The sequence below is a fragment of the Lygodium microphyllum genome, chromosome 6, assembly GCF_053477565.2.
Source record: "Lygodium microphyllum isolate KBCC chromosome 6, Lygodium_microphyllum_v1.1.10, whole genome shotgun sequence".
Lineage (NCBI taxonomy): Eukaryota > Viridiplantae > Streptophyta > Polypodiopsida > Schizaeales > Lygodiaceae > Lygodium > Lygodium microphyllum.
In genome coordinates, this window is record NC_141140.1 from 127511931 (window position 1) to 127529538 (window position 17608).

Below are 17608 nucleotides of genomic sequence, written 5' to 3' on the forward strand. Positions count from 1 at the left end.
TTCAATATAGAGCCCTCCAGAGCCACAAAGAGCTACAGAGACGGTTACAAAGACAAGACCAAAGATCCAAGACATAGAGGATGCCAAAGTACCTCCTGAAGGAGAAGAGGTGCAGATGTTGCCGCTCGTGGAAGAAAAAGGGAAGATAAAAGTGGGTGTTTTCCCATTTCCTAGCCTATTGGAGAAGCATGTGGATCCCATCAAAGAATATGACTTGGTCAAGGACCTAGACACCTTCAAACCAAACTTAACATTCTGACAATTGCTGATGTTATCTCCTAGCTATCAACAAAATAAATTCAAAAGCATATTGACAAGAAGAAGAGGTATAAGGATTGCTCCCTCAATAGCAACCAAGTCCAACAAAGCCCTAGAGCCTATGAAAGGAGTGGATGTGGCTAACGCCTTCTTGGAATTGACTTTTGAAATCACCTCCGACAGTGAGATAGAAGCATGGATATACTATTCTCCATGTTACGTGACCGTAGCAGAGCCAGAGAGACAGATGCAAAAGTAGGAGAAGAGGACATAACAGAGAGTCTTTTCTTCTCTTACAGAGTCCCCACAGAGGCAAAAATAGAATCTGAAGAGGACAAATATGATAATGTAGAAGAAAACTATGAAAGCAAGCTAGAAGAGTCTATCCTACTTGCAGAAGGCACATATGAGGAAGAAATTTCAGAAGCCACAAAAGCAGAAGATCCCCTGCTATTCGACAGAATGACTCTGGTACCCTTTGGACTGGTTAATGAGTTGTGTCATATGCAAAACATCCATAAGAAATGGATTAAGAAGATTAAGATTTATTTTAGCAATGGTTCTTGCCATCCTAATCCACCCTTCTCACGAGAAGATGATGATGATGCACCTTGCCAACAACCACCAGTTTGGCAGTTCAAACAGAACTTAAAAGGTTCATGTTATATGGCATTCTTGAATGCATCCTCAAAAGATGAGTCCTCGAGTCAAGAGATAAATAACCCTTTCACTCAACCTGAAATAGCAATGATACCTTTTTAGATTCCCAAGGAGCAAGCTAAGTCTCCCACTAAAACAGAAAGTTGGTTCTAGTGAATCATCAAAAGAGGAGACTACTCCCTTGAAGGAGTCGAGATCTATACCCAGAAGCCATCCATGGGACATTCATCTGTGAAGTGAAAGGTCAAAAGAAATTAACTTTCATGGGTGATGAGGGTACCAAACGTCACCTGAAGTAGGTATAAATCTTCCAGAAGAAGAGCTATTGGTCCTGCATGACCTATTGAAGGAGAACTTGGACGTGTTTGCATCATCGTACAAAGATTTGAAGGAGATTGATCCTACAGTATGCCAACACCACATCGACCTAGACGCTAAGCCTATAAGGCAAAGATAGAGGCATATGAATCCAAATTACTATGCCCTAATGAAGGCTAAATTACTGAAGCTCCTTAAAGCTGAGGTTATCTATCCAATGGCCAATAGTGAATGGGTTTTGCCCATTGTAGTAGTACCCAAGAAGAATGGAAAGCTGCGAATATGTGTGGACTTTCGAAAGCTGAATTCCAAGACCAAGAAGGATCATTTTCTTATTCCTTTCACATACCAATTGTTGGACGCAGTGGCATGCCATGAGCTTCATTCCCTCTTGGATGGATTTAGTGGATATAATCAAGTCCAAATCACAGAAGAAGATCAATCCAAAACAACCTTCACAATAGAATGGGGAATCTATGCTTACATAGTGATGCCATTTGGGCTCTATAATGCTCCTGCTACATTCCAACGAGTGATTATGGCCACATTCCAAAACCATATGCATAACTTCATTGAGGTGTACTTAGATGACTTTTGTGTCTATAGCCTAATTCGTGAGCATTGGGGACACCTAGAGCAGTGTTTTGATAGATGTCGAGAGTATGGGATCTCTCTCAATCCTGATAAACGTGTCTTTGGTGTCTCATCAAGAGTTCTTTTAGAACATATTGTCTAGGCACTTGGGATAATAAAAAACCCTGCCAAGATTGAGAAGATTGCAGCTTTAACAAGGCCAACAAACCTCAAACAATTGAGGGGATTCCTTGGCCATGTGGGCTACTCTATAGAAGATTCATTGCACATTTTGCAACAAAGGAAGCCCCGTGCATAAGCTCCTAAGAAAATATGCAGAGTTCATGTGGACCACTGATTGTGATGAGCCATTCAACATCCTGAAGCAGTGCCCGATTGAAGTACCTATCCTGTAGCCTCTTGATTAGACGAACGAGTTCCATATATACACTGATGTATCAGTTGAAGGCCTAGGTGTAGTCTTATGCCAAAAAGGCTTCTCAAAGTTGGATCAACCTATCTATTATGCAAGCTGAAAAGTAATCGACAGAGAAAGGAACTATACCGTGACGGAGCTTGAGTGCCTACTAGCAATGGTATTCGCCTTGGAGAAGTTACGACACTACTTACTGTCAACTCACTTTAAATTCTATGTGGACCATGAAGCCTTGTCATTCCTAATGAACAAGGCCGATGTGAAGGGAAGAATGATGAGATGGCTCCTTCTATTTTAGGAGTTTGACTTTGAAGTTGTTACCAAACTCGGTTGTTCTTGGATGTTCTGGCTGATCATCTATTGTGAATCTTGAGCTGTGAGAATAAGCTTTTGTTGGAATCAGCCCCCTACACCCTATTAGGTGGTGCTATGTACAAGAAAGGAAAAGACAAAGTATTGCGTAGATGTGTTGCTAGAGAAGAGATTGGAATAGTGCTGAAAGCATGCCATGATGAGCCTTGTGGTGAACACTTTGTTGCAGGAGAAGTGGCAGCTAGAAAGGCTTTACTCGCAGGATATTGGTGGCCAACCCTCCATAAGGATGCCTATGACTATTGCAAACGTTGTGATGCTTGTTAGAAAATGGGAAAGCCTACCAAATCTAGCGCCATGCCACTGCAACCCATCCTTCCCCTAAAGCCGTCTGAGAAGTGGGGAATTGACTTCATGGGCCCCATTGATCTACCAACCAGAAGGACACATAACAGATACATCTTGGTTTGTACGGACTATGTGACAAAGTAGTGTGAAGCCAAAGCTCTCAAGCGGGATGATGGCAACAGCATGGCCCTATTCCTGTACGAGAACATCATCACCTGTTTTGGCAGTCCCCTTGAGCTCGTAAGTGATAGAGGTACTTACTTCATTAACAAGATTATGGAAGAATTGACACAGCTGTACAAGATAAACCATTGTAAGTCCACACCCTATTACCCCATAGCCAATGGCCAAGTCGAAGTTACCAATTGTATCCTCTGCTTAATCCTAATAAGGACGATTGCCGCACATCATTGTAATTGGGATGATCGACTTACAAAGGCTCTTTGGGTATACAAAACCTCCCATAAGGCTGCTATAAGACAGACCCCTTTCCAATTGGTGTACGGGATAGAAGTCATATTTTCTATTGAATTCCAACTACCCTCTTTGCATGTGGCTATCAAAGTATTCTTGGGAAATGACAAGTCCCTGCAACGCCGTCTCTTGCACCTGGAATGTCTATATGAGACTCCCAGGATGGCTCTACAATACATGGAAACCACGCAAGCTCGCATAAAGGCCTATCGTGATAGCTTCCTCAAGCAAAAGGAGTTCAAAGAATGAGATTTAGTCCTTGCTTATGATTCGAAATTTGAAAATTTCCAAGCAAGCTACAACAACAATAGATGGGTCCCTATAAGGTACTTACTGTCAACCCTAATTGCTCTGCCTAAGTCCGACCCTCCCTGGGGATCCTGACAATCACCATCGATATCTCCCTCATTCCTTACACAACAGTCAATACGGCTTTACCTAATGCTCATGATAGACCTCTTGCTAAATGACTCTTTCGTCCAAGTCCAAAGAGTCAATGCTTTTAATGATCCCTTCCTGATTAATGTCTATCGCCTTAAGATGTATTACCCTCCCTGGGGATCCTAACAATCACCGTCAATAGCTCCCTCATTCCTTACACAACGGTCGATACGGATTTACCTAATGCTTATGATAGCCCTCTTGTTGATCCTGATGATGTGGCTTTGTTCTGTTAGCCCCTCACAGCCACCTTCCACCCCTCCCTTGTTTCCTTTCTATCAGATCCAATAGAGGTAGCGAGGATGGTTCTAATACATGTTATTCCTACCATTCTCCTCTTTCAAAAGAACAAAAAGAAAATAAATAAATAAATAAATAAATAAATATATATCGGTCTTGGGAGAAAAGGACTTTGGTCCCTATCATGTCGTCGAGTCTTCGAGAAAAGGTGAAAACACCCTCAGGAGTAGGGATTTTTAAAAAACAATTAAATAAAAATTGTTATGGGAGAAAAGGAAGAAATTCCTTGTCATAATAGCTCTCGTTCCAAGAAAAGGTGGCACACACCCTTGGATGGGAAGCTGGCTCTGGAAAAGGTGGTAACACCCCGTAGTCCAAGATAGCTGAATTACTAGTAGAACTCTTCCAGAAGAAGTTCCAGAGCCCCCTCCCTTGGTGCGCTGAATCCTGTAACCCCATCAGTATTTATGCTTCCTCCAATAGATGATATTTCCAATATGCAATCAAAGTACTTGACTTGTGGGCTACCTCCCTGGGTACACCTTTTCATCAACCAATCCAAGTTGACATCATCAACTAGACAAAGCTGATCTTCATCGACAAACCTAAAGCAATGTCAGCTCTCATCCTAACTAGATGGGGATGTGAGTATGGGTTGCTCTCTGTATTCATCAATAGAGCGGGAGACAGAGGGTGGGGTGAGTGACCAGTCCTTACCGTTTATCTCCAATAGGGAGGTGAGATGTGTGAATGGATTGGTACACGCATGGGACGGGCCTCTCAAAGCACAAAGCACAAAATTATTCATGTGCATGGCATTATACGATTACTTGGCCTTCCTTCTCGCACCGTATATCGACATAGGATGGGATGCACTATTGCACCATCAATTGCGTACAAGGCATGCAACCTTTGCACAAGTGGCAATGAGGATTCAAACAATGGGATGTGAGGAGCTCGGTTGCCCTTCTGTACTCATCGACAGAGTGTGAGACAGAGGGGGGGTTGAGCATGATTGATTTCTCCTTCATCAATTGAGAAGTGAGAATTGAGGGACATTACAACAATTGGAGATATGTACATTCTCGTTTCCCTATGCGCACACAGGACGGCCTTCTGTGCCATCATGATACACCTCATTCTCTTTAGCGCAATGCACAATAAGGCTCCCTAGCCTTTCTTCTTGCACCTATGCTAAATGGGTCGGGACACACTAATGCATCATTAACTATGCACATTGGCATACTTCCTCTAACTCGTCCCTTTTGTTAATTTCCAAACTGGGTGTGAGTTATGGGTTTCTCTCATTATTCTTCGTGTGACGTGAGCGATGGGGTGAGCAACTGATCTATCATTTCAACATGAGTGACTGTCGAGACTAAGTGTTGTATACCTCGCCACGCTGACAACCTAACCAATGCTCCATCAACAAAGCTACCTCCCTAGGTGATGTCGTATGGTCCTTGCCATGCTAGACGAGTGTGATGTGGTGAGCCTTGGTATAGAAATAGGTAATAGGTAAAGCAGCCCACCTAGTAGAAGCATGCAATCTTTATTTTGTTGACATAGTAAACATTGTATGAAAATCTTTAACATCCTATCAAATAATGTTTCAATAAAAGCTTCTATGGTATTAAATGACTTGAATAGCCCATGGTGTCTCGTCAATGGTGAGGAGTGCATTTCTTGCAAGATGCAATGCTTGAAAGATGTTTGGGGTGTCAAATAAAACCGTCCTTTATACCATAAGAGTCCATTTTTCATAAAAAATTAGTATACTCTTTACCTTTTCCCTATGGAAATACTCTCATCATCTTGATTATGTTCTCATCAAGTAAATACTCTTCTTATATATCATGGATCCAATATTTGTATAGTGTAAATATTGAAGAATGTGATGTAAGTATTTTAGCACATGATAATTAGTCTTGACCTTGAAATGGATGCCATAAATGTATTGGTGCTACTTTTTGATTGCATGAAGAATTGTATCTCTTACTCATATACATGGATATGACACTCCTCGTCATCCAATTTCCTACTTTTATAGGCAATGGCTCCATAATCTTGATATAGATAAACCCCTATACCTCTTCCACTAGCATTCTCACATATAGCGAATTCCTTAGAAAAATTAGGATATATCAAAATTCATGTTGAAATTAGGAGTGATTTTTGCTCATTGAAGCTTTTTTCCATTATAAAATCCCATAAGAAATACTCATTTTTTAGTCGATCAGTCAATGGAGCTGCAACATGTGCATAATTTTAATAAACCACTAGTTAAAATATGATAATCCAAGGAATCCTCTCAAAGACGTAGAATTAGTAGGGGTAAGCCAATTCTTGACACATTACACCTTCTTTGGCTCCACTTTGATCCCGCTCTCACTGATTATATGATCCAAATATGCCACCTCATCTTTCATAAAAGAACACTTCAATTTATTTGCAAAGAGTTTATGCCTTCTCAACATGCCAAAAGCCTCATGTATATATCTTAAATGCTCTTCTTTAAACTTGCTATATATGAGAATATCATCAAAGAAAACAAAGACCATTTTAAACAAGAATGGATGTAAAATCTTATTTATAAGTGGTTAAAAAGTGGCTAGAGCATTTGAGAGTCCAAAAGGCATCACCAAGGATTGATACAATCCAATTTTAGTCCTAAATCAAGTCTTGTATGTATCATTTTCTTTCATATCGATTTGATGATATACCAAAAAAAGATCTATCTTAGTGAAAACCCTCACATCCTTAAGTTCATCCAAGAGATCATAAATACAGGGAGTATTGGGGTACCTCTTTTTGATGGTGAAATTGTTTAAATCCATGTAACCAATATGCATACAAAATGTCCCATCCATCTTCTTCACTAGTAGCACTCGAGAGACAAAAGGTGATTAACTTGGTTGGATCAACTCCATCTCTAGCAACTCCTTGACTTGCCGCTCCACCTCCTCATGCTTAAACTTGGATAGTCTATAAGGTGGCTTGCTGATGGGCTTGGTATTAGGGAAAAAGTCAATAGGATGATTGACATCTCACTAGTTGGGTGTTAATGAAGATGAAGGCTGAATAATTTTTTGTATTCTTCTAACAATTTGGTCAATGTTGAATTCTCCTTTTCTGAAGTGGGTGTGGGCTGATCTGTGTCCTCTTTGGAAAGAAGAAGAGAAAATATACAAGACTTAGCATTGATGTCTCTCTTTAACTTCTTCATAAGAATGAACTCCATTTGTTTATTATCCTCCCTAGGCAAAGTTACTTATTGTCCACCCTAAGAAAATTCTATTTGTATTAAATTCAAATTCATGGTGAACCTTCCAACTATTTTTACCCAATCACAACCAATGACTATGTCAATGGGTCCCATTTCTAAGATACAAGATCATCTTGAATAGTACATGATGGTAATAACTCGATAAGAGTGCATGGGCACACTTCACGACTAGCTTTAAAAGCCCCATTGGCAATGTATTTTCTTAATGGAATCTCGATATCCTTATGTAGTAGCTTTAGCCCATCCAAAAAATTTGTATTCACAAAACTTTGTGTACTACTCATATCCACAAGAATATAGGTAACTCTACCTTTCACAATCCCTTTGAGCCGAAGAGTATTTTTACCTCTACTACCCATCCACGTAATGCTTCATCCTCTTGGTGACTATTTTAAGCATTTATTGCACACGTGTCTTCATCATCTTAGTGTTCGTTTAGGTCAATCCTTGCTAGTTGCTATCTGCATTGACCACATCATGTAGAGAATTAACAATATCTTTTGATGTCAACGTTTGTTTGAAGTGATTTTTGGCTCTATACCTCCATGATAAGTCATCTAGCCACCTATAATCTCTATTTTTTGTTAGAATCACAATGTCCTATTCTAGAATCAACTTTTTTTTTTTGTTATCTGAAACTATCCAAAACCTTGTTTACCCTTGGTTTAGCCTGTAAACCTTCCTATAGTTTGTAAGTACCCTATAGTGACCTGTAGAAGCTATAAGAGAAGGCTTTAACTCTTGTAAAACTTGCTCTTGCCATGGATGATGCTACCTAAAAGGAAGGCTTTAGCACATGTATGACTTGTTTTAAGCCTTGTTTTTAATGAAATATCCCTATATATGAGAGTGTGTTGCAGAATACCAATGACTCATTAAATCAGCCCCAAATTAGTGGCAAATTTAGCCCCAAATCAATGGCAATGTATCTTTGCACTTGCAAATCTTATGGGCTATAGATTACCAAGGGTTTACATAGTTCCTATTGGGCTAGGATGGTCATAGTTCCTATTGGGCTAGGATGGTGCACACCTTGAGGGTCATCATTGTGATAAGGGAGGTTCACCTCTCTTTTAGCTTTTGGACTCACCTACCATCCATTTTTCCTCATGAAAATATATATGCCAAGTACGTGCTAAGTCTGAGCAAACATGTACAATATATAGGGCTAAAATAAATATTTTCTCTCTTCAATGATAAAGGTTGAAATAGAATGGAAAAGGAGTAGGGAATAACCCTTCAATAGCGCCTTAGTGCTTTATAACATTTCCCACTTACCATCATGATTATTTTTCAATCTTAGTAATCAATGAATCACACAAACAAGCAAGATTGGTGTTAGGCATAAAATGATTCCAATTAATCAATTAGAGCATTGAAATTTGTGGGCAAGATAGGTAAATGCAAGTATAATCACAATCAGTCCTAGGAGACGCCATATATACTAGAAATCATAGAATAGTCATAACCATGGTTGCCATAGCTAATGCTCAGATTATCATATGAAAGAAATAAAATTGGAAAAAATGTGGATGCCAATAATATACCCGCCTCTTGTTATGGTGGAGCAAGGTACACATCTCTTTGCTATGGTTGGAAATTCCAAAACTAGGAATTCTCAAGTGGAAAATTGGTTAATGGAAAAAATATGTGCACATGTTACATTCTCAGCCTTATATACACTTCCCTAAACCTATTATCTACAAGGAACTTTTTTGCTTTATTACAGAGAGTGATAAGAGGGAAGAGGAGGAAAATAGAGAGACACAATTTGTTTAGAAAGGACAAAGAGAAGAGCACTATCCACAACAAAGAGCAAGGCCAAGCACCAAGAACAAAAAAACAAAACCAAGAAGAAGAAGACTTTGTGGCATACTAGAGGAATCCAGAAAGGAAATAGAAGTAAGAGATGTTGACTATGCAAAGGAGCATGGAAACATCCAATGACCTCTGTTCAAAAATTGATTTGTATTTAATGACAAGGTCCTCAACTTGAGAGATACCTTATTACATGTTGTTATATACTTTTTATGGATGCCTGTAGATATCCATACTTTTTCTATATAGAAATAGTCATTTTCAACTGTCAAACCTCAATTTTTATGCCTAAAATTTCAATATTAGGTTATTATTATGATTTTGGGAGCTCAAAATTGACCCTAATTTTTTCTTGATTTGTCTAGAAACCTATATTTTTAGCCTAAAAAGTGAATTTTTCTTAAAGGAAAATTAATACTCTAAATATGCATTTGTCCTTTGAGGAAGACATGAGAAAACAAAAGGATCTCTTGGCATAGCAAATGTAGATGGAGTTAGCTAGTGCAAGACAAGTTGAGAGCTCCAACAAGGGTAAGAAACTATAGGAGCCTCTTCCATTAGGTGCTCATAGTGCTCATAAACATAGTGTAGGCTATTCAAGACAAGATAACAATATTAAAGAAAAGGAATGCCATGAAAGAATCCACACTCACCTCACAAACTGGGTGACTAGCTAAGTCAACAAATGACTCACATGAATGACCCAACAAAATGACCCGCAAGCAAGGAAGCATCTCTATCCCTTGAGAGATCTTCTATGAGGAATTTAAGCTAAATAAGAACAAAGAAATCGAGGATAGGTAGGAACTTAGGCTAGATAGATCAGAGTAATCAAGGACAACAACAGCTCTAGGGCAACAAGATGAAGAATGGGTAGGCTACCAAGTATGTATATCAACTTTGGAAGTATAGTCATAGCTAGAGGAAATAACCTAGGAGCTCAAAGAAGTGAAGTACAAGGCGAAGGGATTGGGAGAATTGCAAGGGAAATATGCTAAAGTTAGATCATCCTTGGCAAAAATTATTGTTTGGGTAAAAGAGGAAAATATAAAGATTGCCACATTGATAAGACAACTAGAGGTGAACCAACACCAAGGGCAGTTAAAAATGGCCTTCATAGAGCTTCAATTTTTCATTCACTACATTAATAGGGACAATAAAGAGTGTGTAGGAAGGTATTAAGATTATATGGAGCAAAAGAGTAGCTTATAAAGAAGATGGCCTTAGACCTAGCAAGTGCATTGTAAAGGTCAAGCCATTACAAAGAGTAGGCCATGGTGTACAAATATGTCATGTCACTACAACAAGACCTCTATTTGAATGCAATCCTCTCTACATCCATGGCATCCATTGATGATATCAAAGATAATGAAACTTAACTAAGCACCACTTTTCTACAACATGACTTTGGTTGCTAGTTCAAGACACCTACAAACAAGCTAGATCAGTGGAACAACTCCCATTCACTAGCATGAAACCTAACATCCTATAACATCTCCTAAAATATAGATCATGATGCAAATGAATTTTGGTACAATCCTAATGTTAGAGGTGCTAGAATGGCATCAACACAAGTGATAATATAACAAGTAGTACCTATGAATTAGATTGCACCTAAGATGACACTGCAAAAGGGATTTATAGGATTTGGTAGAAAAGGTTAACAACCAAAACAATGGACTAGTGAGGCTAGCCAAGGCAGTGGAACAATGTATTGCAAAGCCCAAAAGAACTATACTATTACTATGGAAGACAAGGATATATTTCACAACCAAATTGTGAGTTACAGATACGTCATAGGGCTAAAAGAAGGACGCAAGCCAAAAATCAGTGAGAGATGCAACTAGCACGGGCATCACATAGTTAGCAACCACCAACACTAGCATTTTTTTGTCCTAGTAGTGGTCTCTAAAGAGATCACATAAGGGCAATCTATAGGCCAGTAACTCAAAGAGAGACATGAGAATCTCATCTATCATCTATAGGCCAGTAACTCAAAGAGAGACATGAGAATCTTATCTATCAAAGGTGTCATATATAAAGGAGCAATTTACAAATAAGCAAGTATTAGAACCATATATGGGATGCAATTGTTCTAACTGTATGAGTAGAGGATTTTCTTGAGGTGACTCAAGTTTTGGCATTATTAGAGCTAAAGCAAAGAAGAAGATGGATTTGGATGTGGAGGAGAAAGCTAGGAAAGTATCACTAAATGAGGTGCAAAGATTGCAAAGAAAAATAGGATTAATCAATTCAATCCCGCATATCCTCTACACTATATGTGTTGATATGTAGGAAACACATGAGATCGTTATGTGTTGCAGTAGAAAGATTGTAATTAGGAAGGTTCAATTATAAATGAAGAGAAAGACGCTTCTCATGAGTTATTTAGAGCCTTGGCCAAATTATCCTTGCAATTAACTCTAAAACCAACCTTGGATTTAATCCTAGATTATAAGGAGAAGCTGCTACCAAGAATCATGACTACTCAAGGAAAAGTATGGCAAAAGTATACTAAGGTTCCCTCTCCCTTTCACTAATTCTTTATTAGATGATGTAGCAAGACATGAGATGTAAAGTTTTCTACATGCACCTTGATGATAGACAACATGCCACAAATTGTGTGGTGGAGAGACTCACTTGAGCAGCTACGCCAAACACACACTACACACACAAGAGGAAGCTCACTCAAGAACACAAAAAGAGAGATGGAGGCCAAAACGTTTTCTTACTGGTTTCTTCTTCTTCTTTTACACACAATACAATGTACTTCTTATTCTTTTATACACAATACAATGTATACAAAGTATACAATATAAAGAAAAGTAGCCTACTAATTTAAACAATGAATAACTGACTATATTAATCGAGTAATGCTATAACTATGCCAATTATAGATAGGTGCAATAAACCAAATATAATAAGTGATAAGTCAGTGGTCATGTGAGGATCATAATGACCACCAACATGCTAAGTATAGATGTGTAGACCCATCTAACCAAGCGGTCCATTATCAATGTCTGCACATGTTGAGCTTGCCATCTCAACGCTCCCCCTCGAGCTCAATTGTATCTCTACAACTGCAACTAAGCTTCAAAATTTTTGAAGCTTCTCTGCACCTAATGCCTTTGTGAAAATGTCAGCTATCTCATCCTATGTGCTAAAATATACCAAGTCAATCTCTCCTACAAGCATCTTCTCTCTCACAAAATGGCAATGCACCTTAATGTTTTTTTTCATAGCATGGAACATTAGGTTCCCAGTTAACTATATGCTGCTCATGTTATCACAGTGAATGACAATTAGACCATCTCCCTGCACATCCAAATCACCCCATAACTTTTGCAGCCATACCACCTCACATGCTGCCATAGTAGCACCTCTGTACTCAGCCTCTATACACGATAAAGCAATTGTAAGTTGCTTTTTGTTGTTCTGTGTTACTATTGCACTACCAAAGGAAAACATGAATCCACTAATAGATCTTCTATAAGACATGCTACCAATCCAATTTGCATATGTGTATCCAAACACATGTATATCCTTAGCTTTCTCATTAAAAAACTCCATAATGCAACATGAACTTCACATATTTCAATATGCATCTAACTACATTCAAATGAGGCTTTCTAGATATCAGCATAAACTGACAAACAAGGCCAATAGCATAGCTCAAGTATAGCCTTGTGATAGTCATGTAAATCAAACTTCTTACTATCCTCCTAGACATTGTAGGATCTTCTATGTCATTTCCAACATCAGTCCTCAACCACATTTTTCTCCAATGATACTGAAAGAGAATTATACATTGTCATACCATACTTGAAGAACATATTCAAGCCATACTACCTTTGGGATAGGCATATATCATCATCACATCTAATCACCTCAATACCAAGAAAATACCTTAGCTCACCTAAATCTTTCATCTCAAACTTCTTCTTCAAAAGGTCCTTAACTTAAGCATTCCCACTATCACTGCTACTTATAATAATCAAGTCATCCATATAGATAACTATGATGACCAAACTTGCATATCCCTTTCTCACATAACGTGGGTGATCAACATCAAAAAATTAAAAGCTAATATTGACAAGATACTCTCCAATTTTGCCAGAACATGATTTAGGTGCTTACTTCAGCCCATAGAGCACCTTCTTTAACCTGCACACATATGTGGAACGCTCTAAATTCTCATTACCTATTGGCTGCTCCATGTACATCTCTTATTGTAATTCACTATGCAAGAAGGCATTCTTTATATCCATTTGTTGCAAACTCCAACCTTTGACTGCTATCAAAGTAATCATACATCTAATAATTGACATACCAACAATTGGATTGAATGTCTCTTCATAATCTATGTTACATGTTTGAGCATAGACTTTTGCAACCAGCCTAGCTTTATACACATGCTAATAGAACTATCTGCATTATGCTTAATTTTGTAGACTCACTTATATCCAATCATGTTATTGCCCTTAAAAAATGGTACTAGATTCCAAGTCTTGTTGGTCTCTAGTGCAATCATCTTTCCATCCATTTACTGCATCATTCCAAAGGGCATGACCAATAGCATTCTAAAAAAAAGTGGGCTCAACATCCTCACCCACCTTTACCATATAAGCATAATGGTGAGTCACATAATCTTTAAAACCAAAATTTTTTATAAGGCATCTAACCCTATTAGACTTGTGTACCATTGGATCATTTAATGAAGCCTTTACATTACCATGTGCTCTCTGTACACTTAGTGTCTTAACTGAAGGAATACCAAGCTCATCATCCAAACTCTCTAAACCATTGAAATCTCCATCAAACCCCAAATGACTAGCAAATTCATCATTACCATCTAACACTTTCTTCTTTTCTTTATCTTTACCTATAACACTTGTAGATGCGTCTAAGGATGTGGGACTGCTCCCTTAGTCTCCCCAGACCAAGGGCTAACTATAAATATGGTACCAAATGATGTTTTTGGTTCATTAAGACTCTGTGATTCTTACTTTTTCTTTTTTACATAACTATCATGATCATGACCATCATCATCTAATGCATCACCCCACTAGATGCATACCAACTACTCATTTCACCAAAAAAAACATCCCTGCTTACTTTGAACTCACCTATTACAAGATTATAATAGTGATACCTTTTTTGCTCTAAAGAGTATCCAATGAAAATATATTTTTCAATTTTTGGGTCAAGTTTCTTTTACTACTCATGTGGCACATGAAAATATGCAATACAACCAAACACTTTCAACTATGACACATCAGGTTTCTTGCATGTAAAGCATTCTTCGAAAGTCATCCCATGAATTGCAGGTATTAGAGCTCTATTCATAATATAGATATCAATATGAATAACTTCAAACCAAAAATATTTTAGTAAATTATTTTCATCCATCAATGCCCGTATAACTTCTGCAATATGCTTATTTTTTCTTTCCACAATTCTATTTTGATGTGGCATATACCTACAAGTAAACTGTCTCTTTATCCCATGAGACCTCAAAAAGTCATCAAACTAATTAGAGAGGTACTCTCCCCCTCCATACCTCAAGCACTTAACTTTCAAGCATGTTTTTGTTTTAACAACAACAACCTTAAAAGTTTTGAAGTGCTCAAACACATCACTCTTTTCCTTCATGAAATACACATATGGCTTTCTTGAACGATCATCAATAATTGTGACAAAATATTTGCTAATACTAAGAGATATGTTTTGTGTAGGCCCCCAATGTTGAGATGGCAAGCTCAACACGTGCGGACATTGATGATGGACCGCTTGGCTAGATGGGTCCGCACGTCTACACTTAGCACGTCAGTAGTCATTATAATACTCAAATGGCCACTGACTTATCACTTATTATATTTAGTTTGTTACACCTATCTACAGTTGGTATAGATATAGCGCCAATCGACTAATGTAGTCAGTTATGCACTGTTTGACTTAGTATGCAACTTTCCTTTATGTTGTATCTTATCTATACTTTGTGTACATTGTATAGTGTATAAAAGAAGAAGAAGAAATCATCAAGAAAATGTTTTGGCTTCCATCTCTCTTCTTGTGTTCTTGAGTAAGCTTCCTCTTGTGTGCGTGGTGTTGTGTTTGGTACACTAGCTCAAGAAAATCCCCCCACCATGCGATTCTTGACACCCAAACATCTGTATGCACAACATCAAGTATATTTCTACTCACATCTCTATCATGTAAAAAGATTGTCTTATCTACTTAGCAAACCGACATGCTTCAGACACTTTATGATATTTTGAAAATCTAAAAGCAAGCAACCATGTAGTCAATCCTTTGGAGTGCATTAATTTTAGCCTTTGCACATTTGCATATCCAATATGTTTGTGTCATATTTCAATGTCTGCAAACCATTCCTTTGCCTTTAGCATACATATGTTTGCACGTTCAATATGTTTGTGCCATATTTCAATGTCTGCAACCCTTCCTTTGCCTTTAGCATTCATAGCAAGAATTTTAATATCTAAAGTGAACATACGACGAACTTTAATTCCTTTTAGGATCAATATATACTTATAATTAAAGTCTTCCAAAAAATAACATTTTGTATTTAATTGAGTCTACATCCCTTGCTCTACCATCTTACCAACTGACACTAAAGTCTTTGTGATGGATGGCACATATAATACACCTAACAAACTCTCTCCTGAACATCATGCAAGGATAAGAAAAACTTTCTAATGTAAAAATTGGGTAGTATGAATCATCATTAATCTACACGTAACTTAGTTTTTGTAAATCTTGCATGTCTCTAAACCATTTAGTATGGTTGGTCATATGATTAGATGCGCCTGAATCAATATACCATATATCATCAAACGTGTCCCCTTTTCTATAACAGCATTCATCATATACTACGTAACAAACAAACTCTCATTTTTGTCTTCATTCTTTCATGAAGACGATGATAGTTTCCTTACTGCAATTTACAGTTGTGGATATCATTCTTCTTAGCATAACATTGGGTTGCAATATGACATATTTTGCTATAATAATAACAAACAATATCAAAATTACTAGAATCTCTATTCTGTCATCTACCTCTTTCTTTAGAACTCTCCATATATCATTAGTTTTCACAGCCTTCTGAAATCCACATTTCACTGAACTACTAATTTAACATGTTTCATTAGTTCTCACTATAGCACATCCCATACCACAGCCTCTTGAAGAGGATCTGCCACATCCTCTTCTTAAACTTGAGTAAAATGCTAGGATATGTTTACCACTTCTTTCAGACGATTCACCCTGCATGTTGATCTCTTCAATGATCATGAGAGAGACCAATTCATTAAAATTTAGAAATGGCTTATGTACATACACAAAAGTGACAAGGCCTTCTCATTATCAAGGCCACCCTAAGTAGATAAAACCAAATCATCACCATCAAGCATTGCATTAATAGCTGCTAAGACATCTGCAATTCTTCGCACCTTCAAAATATACTCATTTATAGACATCTTTTCTTTCTTTAAGGTATATAACTCTTGCTTGAGTTGGATCTTTCGTGCCTCTATATTTACTAAAAATATATTATTAAAGATTATCCAAGCTGTTCCCAATATATTCCTTTTGTTGTCTCAATCTCACATAATGTACATACCAAGAAGGTATTGAAATGCTTCAATACCTTCCCAATATATTCCTTCTATTGTCTCAATCTCACATAATATGCATACCAAGAATGTGACTAGTATTTTCAATAGAGTATCTGTTTGTCTCAATCTCACATAATGTGCATACCAAGAATGCGAAAAGTATTCCTCAAGTCCTTCATATCAAAGGTTTCATACAATCGTTTCTTTAAAGCATTATCCACATCCATGACTGACTTTACAACAATCATTGTGTCATCCTCAAAGAATCAAGATTATAAGGCTATCATCCCAAGCCTTTCTAGTATATAGGCAATAATTGGTCACATTTCTAGTGTATCCTTGAGATCACATAAAGGCATCAAACTTATTATATAATTACCTAGGAGCTTGTTTCAAACCATATAATCTCTTATGCAACTTACACACAAAGTACTCCTTGCCCTCCACAACAAACCCCTCAAGCTGCTTCATGTAAATATTCTTATGCAAGTCCCATGAAAAAAAGTGGTCTTTACATCCATTTGAACCATCTCAATATCCTCTCTAGCAATCAAACCAAGAACCATATGAAATGTGTTCATATTGACTACTGATGAGAAGATCTCATCAAAGTCAATCCCCTGCTCTTGCTTAGATTCTTTGGCCACCAATCTTGCCTTATACTTAAGCAATGAATCGGATGGAGATACCTTCAGCTTGCCTTGTACTTAGACAATGAATCAAATGGAGATATCTTTAGCTTAAAGTCAGCCTATGTTGGCAAAGACACTAACTCCCAAGTCCCATGTAACGTTATTTTTCAAAGAATCC